The sequence below is a fragment of the Corapipo altera genome, unplaced genomic scaffold (assembly GCF_003945725.1).
Source record: "Corapipo altera isolate COAL_440 unplaced genomic scaffold, ASM394572v1 2b, whole genome shotgun sequence".
NCBI classification, from domain to species: Eukaryota; Metazoa; Chordata; class Aves; order Passeriformes; family Pipridae; genus Corapipo; species Corapipo altera.
This window is the reverse complement of record NW_020884874.1, coordinates 8,261,151-8,273,846: the sequence shown is the minus strand read 5'-3', so window position 1 is coordinate 8,273,846 and position 12,696 is coordinate 8,261,151.

The following is a 12,696-nucleotide window of genomic DNA, read 5'->3' as shown; positions in this document are numbered from 1 at the left end:
CTGAGTCATACATGAGTTTTGAAACTGCCAGATATTTGGACAATGCAAAAAATCTTAGACAAACTACTGGAGGATTACTGAGTAAAATGCCAGTAAAAACACATAAGAAATTTGGCCATAAATGAGCTCTTTGCAATAATTAGGCTGTTGGAATAGAATAGACATATGGAGTAAGGAAGAAGCTGGATAAGAGTTTATTAGAGAAGGGATTTAGAAAGGGAGCTCAAGAATTTCTTTCAGTCTCCTGGACTCCCCCTGCAAACAGGAACATCCTCAATGAGGGAGAGAGTCTGTCACATGGCTGTACATGGCATGTATTATACAGCTAAGGTCACATCATCAGCTGGGAGAGAGCAGTACAGCTTCATTTTCTTTAGTGAAACAGCACCCGCTCCTGTCAGCTGCAGATTTGATACCTCTGTGGTCTTCTGCTCCAATAACTGAGCAGGTTTTCCCAGCAACTTGGTTTTTTGGGTGTTGCTTTTTACTGCGGGCATTGGGAGAAGAGCAAGATGCATCCTCCAAGAGCAGACTTTGAAAATAGGAAGATAATTCCTTACACAGTCACCCTTTGCCACCTTCTCCTGCACCTGAGGTCAACACAGCATGCTTGGTTGGGGCAGTTCTCTTACACTCTGCTGCAGAGAGGGAGCTGCCTTCCTGACTTCTGCCAGCTCTGCAGTTTAAGACCTTAATCTCAGTCTCGGGAAGACGAAAATTTTGTTTATTTTTTTAGAGAGTGAAAAAAAATTGCGATGGATTCTCAGAAGTTACCTTGTGCTGATCAATCTAAGTCCCTATCTATCCCTCCAGAGCACACAGCCAAAATAAAGTTATAAATAGAGTGAATAAAATGTAACCCCACCTGCTGCTGTGGGAATGGATGAGAGGGAAGATTGGGAGGGGATAGGATAAACTGAGAACATGAGTAGAAGACAGTGAAGGGCAGAGACCAGTTTGTCTCCTGCATCTTATATAGCACCTCACCCAATAACTCTGACTGCCAAGAGAGCGTGAAGCTTTTCTAAGGCATCCAAAACTGTGGAGGGAGTTTTGGTAGGACTAAAGATATGGAACCATGTCCCTTGAGCTGGGGGGATCTGGGAGGGGCAGAGGCACCCACAAAGAAGGAACAGAAATTGGCAGGCACAGATTGAGGCAGGATGGTAGATAGGAAAGGAGTGAGGGTATGTCAGTTTTGCAGCACTAAGAGAGAGTTCTGGGGATGGCAGGGGGCCAGCTGGTGTGGAAAGGAGAAATCTCTGCTTGGAAGGAACATCTGCAAGTCAATGTCTCTCCACTCTGAGTCTGTTCAGCAATGTCTTCTGATACTTCAGGATGAGGGGAGGAGTGCTGCTGGGAAACTTCCTTACTCCCCTCAGGAGCTGCTGCCTCAGCTCCTAGTCTTTGCTCTGGCAGTTCCTGGAGGTCCTAGTGCAGCTGGGAGGACCTCTGTGCTTGGCATCCTTAAATGTAGTGGGAAGAAGGGAGAGTGTTGCATGACTGGGAGGGCTGTCCTGCTCCAAGGAGACCCCAGAGAGATACAGGCTTGCATTGAGAACATGCTGCTTCTCAATCAACAGACCTTGCTCTAATAGCCTGCAGAACAAATGCTACTTCCTACCATGCCATATTGCTTACAATATTGCCACATATCAAATAAACTGAAATTCCAAACTTCCCAGGTCGTGAACTCTAGGCTGTTGCAGGCTGTGCCAGGGCATGCTAAAGCTCTGAGCACAGCAAACCTCCCAGAACCAGCAATCACACCCACAGCCCGAGAAGGTGGCTCACTGCTCCCTCCACCGGGGCTGTTATCCAGAGAAGCTGAGGAGGATCTGTTCTTTAACTCCGGTGGGCTTGGGATCAGGTTTATATTTCTTTTGAAACCCTTGCCACATGTGCAAACAAATTGCGCTGGGTGGTGTAATCTGAGAGTGAAATTAAATGAAGAGGTGACATGCCAACTGCATACGCAAAACAAGGGAAGTGTTTCCAAATCACAAGCTGCCATGGAAGGATGAGTTTTTATATGATAACAAAATTGCGGTTTGGATGACTGGTATTCTTCAACAAACTTTTCAGAAATATTTCCTGGAGCAAACCCAAAGAGAGAATCCTCATTTACCCTATTCCTTTCAGAAGTAATTGAATTCACTTGTTTAGGGTTTCTGCCTCCTCTACCTTTCATTCAGTGGCAATGTGAATTCTGCTAATCTCTCTACAAAACAGTCAATCTCCTCTAGTCTCACTAACCATCATTCAGTCACCCAGTAATGAAAAATTTCTTTGATCCTCTCTGTTTGCTTTCTCTCCCAAAAATATCTCCATTAAAAAAAAAATTAAAAATCTTCAATAAACTCTTCCACCCAAAGGAATGTGTATGATTAGTTCAGTGGATTTTTTTTTCCCCCTGCAGTGGGTTGTTTGAGAAAACCCGAGAGCTAAAAAGGTTGTAAAAGTGGCTCATAGCTTTGGGAAAGCTGTGTTAACACGAGTGTCCTAATGGTTATGCAAGCCGTGGAAAATTATGCAGAGGAGAAGAGGGAAAATGCAGGGAGCTGACTTGTAAGCACTCTTTCTGGATACCACATTTACGAGTATATATGGATCACAAATTTTTCAGACTTCAGCCTTTCTGCTGTGTGCAGCTAGCCAGTACTGTATTCACATCATAATATCCTTGGATAAGCAGGATGGTGCTTTCGACATCTATTCGGGGAGGAGATCTGAAAACCATCTCCCCAGGAGATTACATTACTTGTCAATCATCTATCTACAAGCCAGAAACTTTACCCACATTTTTTTCAGGGCAGCTTACTGCAGCCTGTCCATCTTCATTGAATGTATACTTTTCTACTGGTTCATTTTCAAACATGAATTTTCACAGCAATCAGCAGAAATTAAAACCTGTTCTTGAAAAAAACACGCTCCTTCTTCTTTGGGAAAAGTTCAGAGTTGTGGAAAGTGTGAAAAATACTGTACTTCTGTCTGAAAGGAAATAAATAAAAATGAATCTGGTTCTCATTTTCTCCAGTTCTGTGGAAGGCACAAACACAGTCGTTTTCTTCACTAGTGGAAGTAGGTGCTTTTTCTCATTCCTCTTCATTCCTTGGAAGAGAGTACAGTCAGCCTCATACAGCACAAATCTCTGTTAATTTCTGTGATGAATCTACAGGCTAATTTCCTCCTGCCTAGTATTCTGAGCCATCAGATCATGAGATCTGCTGTTGTACTCTGTAACACCTGGAAAAAAGTTACTGTGCTTTGAAGTCATGTAGCACTCTTCAGGAGAGAATTGCAAGGCACACTGCAAACACTTGGAGCCAGATCAAGGGAACGTTGCAAGTGAGTCATTTTACTTGAATGAAACACACTTTCATGCTCCACACAAATATGTGTCTATATGTGTGCTTTTATTTTCCTAGACACATTAGTTTTAGTTATTTACCCATTTGTGCTCCAGATAATTACATGCTGTGGATTCAATTGGATGCAGATTTATTCTTCACTTCCTGTCCTAAATTCTCTGCAATTAAACAGCTGCTGTGTGCTTGGTGTAATAAATTTACACAAAATCTGGGATGGTTTGGCATAGCAGAAAGGTTGTTTGGCACAGGCTTAGGACAGCTACATTACGTACAACTGGCAACCCCTGTGCAGGTTATGATTTCTCTAGCAAATGAGAATCACCCTACTGCAACCAGAACAGGCCATTTGCATGACAGAAATGTTTACAAATTTATAACTTGTTTTACTTGGCTGCTTTGAATATTCTCTCCCAACCTGAAAATTTCCTTGGCTTTCCTGAGCTAAGTCTTTTGAAAGTCTTTTTCAACCTAGTTGAAAAGGAAAAAGAGGAATAAATTCTTCAGGAACCCTCTGTCTGCAGGAATGCCTCCACTTCATTTTATCAGGTGGAGCTTTCTTCCTCCACTGATGAGAAGGGTGGGAAATACGGGAGGGGCCCTTTTCACGTATTTCTGTGTATACCATAATATTTTCCAGCATTTTGCACTATCATTAATCAAACGCACAGATCAGATGGTGACCTGATCCTTTGCTGGGGCACTCACTGACCTCCACCCTATCCTGATCCACTTCCCTTGGGAGCAGATCTCACAACCCCAAGTCAGGAATCTCCCCATATGTGCCCATCATCCACGCAGCATCCTCATCTACGGCATTTGTGGCCTCAAATGGCTGTGGTCTGTGTGCCAGCATGAGCAACACACAGTTCTTTTGGGGGAGCAGATGTAAAGTCTGCTCTCATGGGGCCTGCAGACTGGAATTAGAAATGTACTTCTGTTTATGAGTTAGCACACGTGTCTTTTTGTTTCCTGATACCTTCTGCATAATGAAGTCAACGAGAGTTAAACTCCTCAGCTGTGATTCACATATTCATTAATCTCCTGCAGTAACAAGTACGAATTTTACAGCACATACAGTGTGCTTATTACCAGTGTAAACAACTTGCTGCATCCAAAAAAAGAGTTGCAGGAATTAGGTCCCATTGTATCAAAGTGAAAGGAAGAAGGGTTAGAAAAATATGCTGTGCACTGCTACCTAGCCCAAAACGGCTGTGATCTGGTTATTGCATGGCAGTGGTTCTGTATCTTGGAGTGACAGCTGGCCCCATGGTTTCCACAAGTGTCTTTGGGGTTTGCAGAGGCCCTGCAGGAATTAACAGGGATTTAGCAAAGTGTGGGAGTTGCTAAAAAAAGCCTAGAGAAACAACACATCTGAACACAAGACAGACTGTTCATTTAACTTATCAATTCAGAGGTGAAATGATGTCCAGGCAAAAGTGGAGAGCAGATCATGTTGGGTTTCTTCAGTAGGAGTTCCAAGGTGGTTTACTTTTCAGAGGTTGCCCCAGAGGCTGACTTTTTGAGCCACAGGCAGAGGCATACCCCTCTCTCAAAGGGCTCTGAAGGCATTTTCTGTGCTGTATCTGCTCCCAACTCGTCTCCACAGAGTACACTACTGTGGTTCCCTTCAGAAACCCACACGTGCTACTCGTGCAGCTGCAGGACTGCAGATGCCTCTGGGATTAAAGGGAATGTGATGTGCCCAGGGTAATCTTTCATAGGAAAGGCTGAAGAAACTCACTTATTTTAAAGAAGAAACATTCATCTTTTTATTCCCACTCTTTCCACAGCCTGTGACTGTGTCTACTCCTTCCCTGGGAATATCCAGGTTGTTTTGACTCAAATAAACAACAAGTCGAGGACCCCTTTGGCCCTTAGACATTTGGTAAAGGATCATTTTCCATTTCCCAAACCATTTTGACTCAGGTCCTGTTCGGATTATGGAGGAATTTTCCCTTCTTTTTTTCCCCCTGTTGAGCTGAAGAGGAACAGGATTAGGTCCATGATATGATACAATTTCTCTTGTGTTTTATGGTCCTTAAAGGTTCAAGTCTAATCCACATTTTCTTCCTCGTGTGAAATGAAGTCAGAATTATCAAGTCTTCTGGTCCAGCTACAAGGAAGATCTGAACAACATAAAAATACTGTGTGGATGGGAGCAGGTAGCAGGTTATTAGGTCGAGGCTGCCTATGGAGATGTATGGAGAGGAGCATCTTTGCAAAGGCAGCTGACATGTTTAGTGACATAAAGTGCCTTGACTGTTAGCTTCTTTTTTTTTTCCTTTCTAAATGACAAGACAAAGCTACCTCTGCTCTCCTCCAACTCCCCTCACCCTCCCAAGCCATCTCCTTGCCCCTAGATGCTTGGTGTTTCTTCTCTTAGAGGGGAAAAGAAAGAAAAAAAAAAGAAAGAAAGGGAGAGAGACATTTTCTTTCACACAAGGCCTCAGAATTACAGTTCATGAACTATTCAGTAAACTGACCGGCATGAACCTCCCTTCAACGGCCTAATCTAAGGGGTGGATCTATGTGTTTTGTTGCTTGTCAAAAACAATCACTGCTCGGCCCATTACATTTACAGCACGTCGTCCTTTAATTGGTGTAACACACTGAGGGCTGAAAGGAAGAAAGTCCTACAAAAGCCCCCGAGTGAATGAACCCTGACTCACACAAAAATACTCTTCAGAAGTTCAGAGCTGGGCACTAACAAGGGAGGTAGAGAGTTAGTTTGAAAAGGGGTTAAGTTCAGAAATGTGCCACCTTGAAGACCCTCCCATCAAAGCCATGATAGCATTGACAAGATGCAGGGGGAAAAAAGTTAATATTCCGGCCTTTTGGGTTTGAAGGGAACGCAGGGAAGGACTGGAGATTCCTCCCGGCTCTCCTTCCTGGCCTAACCCTTTTCACTTCGGGGCCATTCTCATTGTGTTCTTCGACTGCTTAAGAAAAATAAGAGAGAAAAAAAGAAAGAAAAGAGCCCCACGAGACGCGAAATGCAGCCCAGGCCGGGCCGGGCCGGCGGAGCGCTGACCCAGCCCGGGACAAAGCCCGCTCTCCCCGCAGAATGCTGCCTCCTGCCCGGTTCCCTCCCAGGGCCGCTCTCCAGGGCCCCTAGTGATTAGACTAATTAACAAAATCGATGTTTAAACGCCAGAAGCCACACTTCAGGGGGAGGGGGGTTCAGGGTGCCGGGCCCCGGGGCCCCACCGCCGCCTCCCGACGCCCCGGGGAGACCGGCGGGGGCAAAAGGGCTCGGCGGGGGCCGGGATGGGGCCGGGGTAGGGCCGCCGCCCCCTCCACCTTCTCTCTGGCTCTGTATCTCCGCTGACTCCTTCTCCTTTCCTTTTCTTTTTCTTTTCTCCTCTCCTCTCCTCCACCTCTTACACGGACCGTCGCTGCCGCGGGATTTTTTTAATCTCTCTAAAGATACAATAACTATTTTGATGTAAATGGCGAGCCTTGGGTGGGTCCCTGGGGTAGAGAGTTAATGATTCTTCTTACACCGGGCTGTTCTTTCACTTCTCCTGCGCGCACCATGTTAATAAATTAATGCACCTTTCATTACTCCTACATGCATCAAATCTCAGCTTTGTATTTTGCGGCCTGACCCTCGTTCCTACACTTTTGTGAGCAAGTTGCCCCCATGCTAAGGCAGGGGCACTTTTAAATGCAGTCCCATAGTCCTACCCAGGTTTGTAATCCGTCAAAAAGCCGTTGATTGCTGCAAGCGTTACTTTTCATTAAGAAAACTTAGAAGCAATTTGGAAGAACCCTTCTCAATGAATACATTTACCCCCAAATGCTTTTTATTCTTCGCCTATACTTGATGAGTTTCTCTGGCACAAATCAGTTCTTACAGGCACAGAATGGGCAATCCCCTGATCCCCATCAATTGTCATCCAGAGTTTGGGCCACTTTGACCGCCAATAGTGGGGAAGTCAGAGCTAATCCTCAGAAGGAATCACGGGAAAAGAAAAGCAACAATAACCAAGTCAAGCGTAAAAAATGAAAGAGAAATCTCTATTATCACTCACTACATTTCCCAGCGATGTACTGAAAAAATCAGCTCGTTTGTCATTCGAGTCAGACACCCGGAGAAGAATATGGGGTCGTGGTGGGTTGGTAGACTCACACGACGTAAGGAACAATATTTTAGAGCAAAAGGCCTCTTCATTTGCCAAATCCTCCTCACATCCGCCATAACCATTAAATACAGACTGACTTTATTCTCTATGGGAAGAACAAGGGGAAAGGAGCCTTCAGCCACATAGCCAGACAAAAGTCCAAAGAGCCGGGGACCGGGGAGGCGAGGCGGGAGGATAGCGGCCACCCTCCTCCACACCGGCCCCGGGCCCCGGCTCAGGGGGTGTGCGAGGGTATGGGGGGGTGTCGGGGGCGGGAGGAGGTTTGTGAAGCGGGGTGATTGTCTGTCTGTCTGTCTGAGGGCGTGTGAGCAGGTGAGCTTGCAGGGAAGGTGGGGCGCATGTCCATGTGAGAGTGCTGGGGCGTGCAAGGGGGTGCCAGGAGGTGCACTTGGGCGGGAAGGGGCTTTGGGAATGTGAGGAATCCGCGCACCCGAGACGGGGAAGCGCGGGTGTGCACTCTTGCTCACGAGTGTGCAAGGAACGGAGGGGGAGAGGGATCTCCGCGGGTGGATACGCGGGCGTGGATCCTGTGCGTGAGCGGAAGATGCGTGCTCCGCGGGGGGCGGGTGAGGAGGGACACGTGTGGAGAGAGAGAAAGGTGTGAACACGGGTGAAAGTGAGAGGAGGCTGTGAGGGGTGGGTGTAGTCGGGGCACCTGGTCCTGCGTGTGCGGCGGGGCAGCGGGGCTGGCCGGGGAGCTGCTGGGGGGCGAGAGAGACAGTGAGACTTTTGAGAGGCGGCAAACATTGCTGCTTTCCACGCTGACACCTACAATTAGCCCAAAGAAGGCCGTGAATCCTTTACTCCCCGGCCAAGCGAGGGGCAAAGTTAGCGCTGACAGCCAGCTGCCAAGCCTCCCGCGGCTGATACCTTTCGAGCAAGTAAACAAGTCGATAGCCATCAGCCCACCACTGGCCCCCCGGCTTTTGAGGGGAGCTTCCCCAAAGCCCCACGGGTGTCCTTCCTTCCCGGAGGGCTGACTGAAGCTGAGGCGTTCTGCTGGGCTTTGGGAGTGTCTGTGCGAGCAGAGACGGAGGGAAAGGGGGAAGACAGTAACCACGATGAAAGGAGGGGGCGATGGTCCCACTCGTGTTCCGTGGGCGAGGAGGTGCCCGAGAGCCCGCAGGCAGGGAGATTGATTGGCGCAATCCGGGCTTGTCTCGCCTCGGCGCGACACCCGGGACGGTGGGGACCTGGGGGCGCTCCCCGTTCTCCGCAGAGTTGCGGACTCTGCTCGCAAGTTGCCGCGAAGCACTCTCCCTAGTTTTTAGCAACCCCACGCTCACGGGTACCTTAGTGCAGACTTTTCTTTTTCATCGGTGTGAGGCTTATTTGTTTTCATTTTTTTTTTTTAATAGAACCGACGAATAAACTTTTAAGCAAAGCTACGGGCTTTATTTTTGTTTTAATTTTTTCCCCCCTTTTTTTTTTTTTGGTTTTTTTTCTTCTTGTCCTGTTCTCCCACCTCGCAGATTTCAGGGCAATCCCGGCACCGGCTGCAGCCGTGTTTTCCCCCGTGTTGCCCGGGCTGCTCTGGGCGGCCAGCGCCCCTCAAGCTCGATGCGGAGGCGGCCGTACACACCGGAGCCCAGAGAGGTCCCGGGGACCCGGCCCGTTCCCGCTCGGCAATCCCTGCCGGGGCGCAGCACCCCGGTCGCGGTGTCCTGGCCTGGATTTACATAAAAGTGCGGTCTCTTTGCATCATCCCTCATCTCGAAAGGGTGCTTGAAGAACTCGAGACACTCTGCAGTCCTAATTAGTGATTTTTGTCCTCTTGTTACGGGGCTCAGCATCTCATGCAAATGAACTCTTCATCGCCGTCACCATTACTACTGCGCCAGAATTAACTGACTCTTATCTTTAATGATATGCCGCTGAACTTCTCGGAGCCCGGCTAGCTTTTTATCTTGATTACTCTAATCAATAAGAAATGATAGAGTAAAATTATAAACTCTATTGGCTTTTGAATGTTGCCGACAAGCCCTCTAGATGCGCTCCCCTTTCATTGTTATTTATTAAAATGATCTTCAGCTAACTGCGGATGCAAATAGAGAAACGAACCGGCGAGGGGGCCTGGCACGGAGGGATCCCCCTCCCGCTCCTTTAGGGAGCCCCGTCGGGTGGGCTCAGATGGGAGCAGAGGGGCTTTGTAAACAAATGGCTCTTTTTTTACCAGAAGCGCGAGTAAAAAAAAAAACAAAAAACCACAAAAACCCCCAAACCAAAACAACAACAAACCAAACCACAGCCCCCCAAGAGATCCCGTTCATAACAAATTAGGACACAAAGTTCCCCCTCCTTCCCAAGGCCCGACGCCCACGGGAGCTGTACCGGGCAGGGGGCGGGGGGGGAGCAGGCATGGGTGGGAAACGGGGATGCTGCCACTGGCCGGCCTCTTCCCGTGGGGGCAGCACACGAAGGGCCCAATCCTGGCCGGCCTCCCTCCACCCCAAAGGAGCCAGAGGCAGGACTGCAGGACCCGGCCCGACCCTGCTGCTTCCCGCAAGGCCAGCAAACACCCGCTCCTCGGTGGCGGTAATAGGGGATCAATATTAAACCAGCAGCAGCCCAAGTCACCGTGGCGATCAGTCCCCAGACTGATCGGTGCAGGGCTGGCCGGGAATGCGCCCGGCACTCCGCTGCCCCCTCGCCAGCCCCCTCGGTCCGCCCGAAAACATTTTTCTTATCTGTCAGCAGTAATTAGATATCCTTGCGGTGACAGAGGGATGCACGGCACCAGCACTTTGTCTCGGGGGAAAGGAGTACGTGGATATGCTCGCACACACACAAACAGAGAGCGCCAATTTTGCTGCTGCCTTCCCCCCCCCCCCTTTTTTTTTTTTCTTTTCCCCTCCTTTTTTTAGCCTCAAGGAGTGGCACTGAGCGGGGCCGGCGGCTGTCCGTGGGTCCCAAGGGCTCTCAGCGCCCGCTCCCCGGTGGCCCGGGCGGCTCCTCGCCCGCGGCGGGGACAGCCCCTGCGAAGGAATTCGGGGACATCCCGGCCTGGCAGCATGGATCGGTGCTCCGCAGCCGCTCCTCTGTTCCGCCCCGCTCCTTTCCTTCCTTGCAGCGAGGAGTCAGTTTGCTGTCAGTGCTCGAGATTTCAGTTAAATTCTTAGGTGGATACGAGGAGCGGATTTAGGTGAAAATTTTTAAGTCTATCGAACAGAAAAGGATATATTTAGTTATCTACATGAGAAGGAAACCTCTCTTAAACGAATTTCTAGGGCAGAAACACGTTGACTGTAATAACAATGGTCTGAGGGCCGTCATTTCGTTCCTCTCTGATAGGCGAATTTCACGGCATTTCCGAACGCGGGGCCGAAGTTATCAAATCCCCGGCTCTTCGCGATCACCCATCGGAGAGACTCTACACATTTATTTCCACCCCTAGTCCTTAAACCTGTAGAATACCAGCGCCTGCAGCTTTTTTTTTTTTTCTCTTAAGAGTTTAATTACTTTAATATTTTCGGTATAAACCTGTTTTTATCTCTTAGGGAGAGAATTAATCAGAGCAAAGGAAGAGTAGCAATATCCAAGATGAGTTGGACGATAAAATAAAATTAGAAATCCATGAGGGACAAAATTGTTTTTCTTTCCTTATATCGGACACACGGTGTTTTTTTTCTAAATGTTCAGACGACACAGAGGCACATAAAATATGTAATTGGCGTATAATGGAGCAGTACACAGGGGAAGACTAACAAAGTAGTCGTACGCATGAAAATTGAAGTTGTGTGCCACAAAGGCAGACCTTTCCATGGGGGAAGGGCTGAATGTGGCAAAATCATGTAAAATCTCCGTTCTCAGTAACATCTCGTTATTAGGAATGATGACTAAACCTCCAGGATTATTCTGGACTGTAAGTTATCAAGAGCCCACTAATTTCACATTAAAACCCATTGACTGCAACAGCGTGATTGAAGGGTTTTTAACAATTAACATAATCAGAAAATGAGCGGAGATAATTTTTATTCAACTCATTACTTTTTAATCATGTATTTCTTTTAATTAATATCTGCTCCGTGAAAATAACAAAAAGCCGAGTCCCAGAGCGGCCCCGGGCAGGAGGGGCGACCCCGGCGACGGCGGCGGGGCGGGCCGGGGGTCTGGGGGCGGCGGGACCGGGGGGAGCCGGGGGAGAGGGGCTGAAGGGCGGCATTGCTCCCAAAGCCACCGCCGGAGCTGCTGCCACGGCCGCTTCTCAAAACAACCCCCGCCCCATGCCAAAAAGGCCCGGCTAGTATCGGGCTCTCGGACTCCCGCCTCCCAAGCCCCGACCTCAAGGGGCGCAGGACAGCCTGGGCATATCCCAGATCCCCGACGCGGCGCCGAGCGAGTTCTCCCCAGCTCCTGCTCGCGGCCCTACCCTGCCAAGGATAAAGGGGTGGAGGGCTCAGGGGGTAATGGGAAGCCGACCCCAGCCCCGGGAAGGCTGCCTATGCTGTCGCCGGTGTCAACAGGTGGCTGCTGCCTCTCAGCCCCACAGCCCTCGGAGCCCACCTCACCTGTGACAGGGGCAGCGTGCCCAGCGCCCCTGTGCGTGAGGCTGCGGGGGGTTGGGGGGGGCCTTGTACCCCTGTGTACCTGCCGGGTTTCATCGGCTCCTGTCCTTTCCTTTGATGAGTTGTTTAAGCCTCCCTTGTGACAAATTCAGGGGTTGTTGTGAGGAAGGGAATACCTGACCTGGAAAAAACCCCCAAACCCCCTAAATCTGGGCTCTAGATATCCGCGCTCAGAGGGGAAAAAGTCACAGCAGTTCTCCAGAGGTCTGCGTGGGAGTGAGCCCCGGGAGGCAGCCCAGCACTGTCCTCGTCGAGACAGAGCGGAGAAGAGGGGAAGGGCTCACCTGAAGTCTGTCCATCCATCTGTCCATCCGTCTGGACACTCATCTATCCTCACCACCACCGCCTGCCCCACTGCTCGACGCCCCCCGAGGTGCGCGGGAGGGCTGCGGGGGGAGAGCGCCTGTGCTCCCACGGGCGGGGGGCTCCACGCTCGTCGCCGGGGCCACGCACCTTGCAACAAGGAACCGTGGAAGAAGAATTCCTGCGGCGGGTGTCCAGCTGTTGGACGGAGCTCACAGAAGCTGGCCCCACTCGGTGCTGGGACTGGCCAGTGTGTGTGTGTGTTTGTGTGTGTGTGTGTGTGTGTGTGTGTGTGTGTGTGTGTGTGTGTGT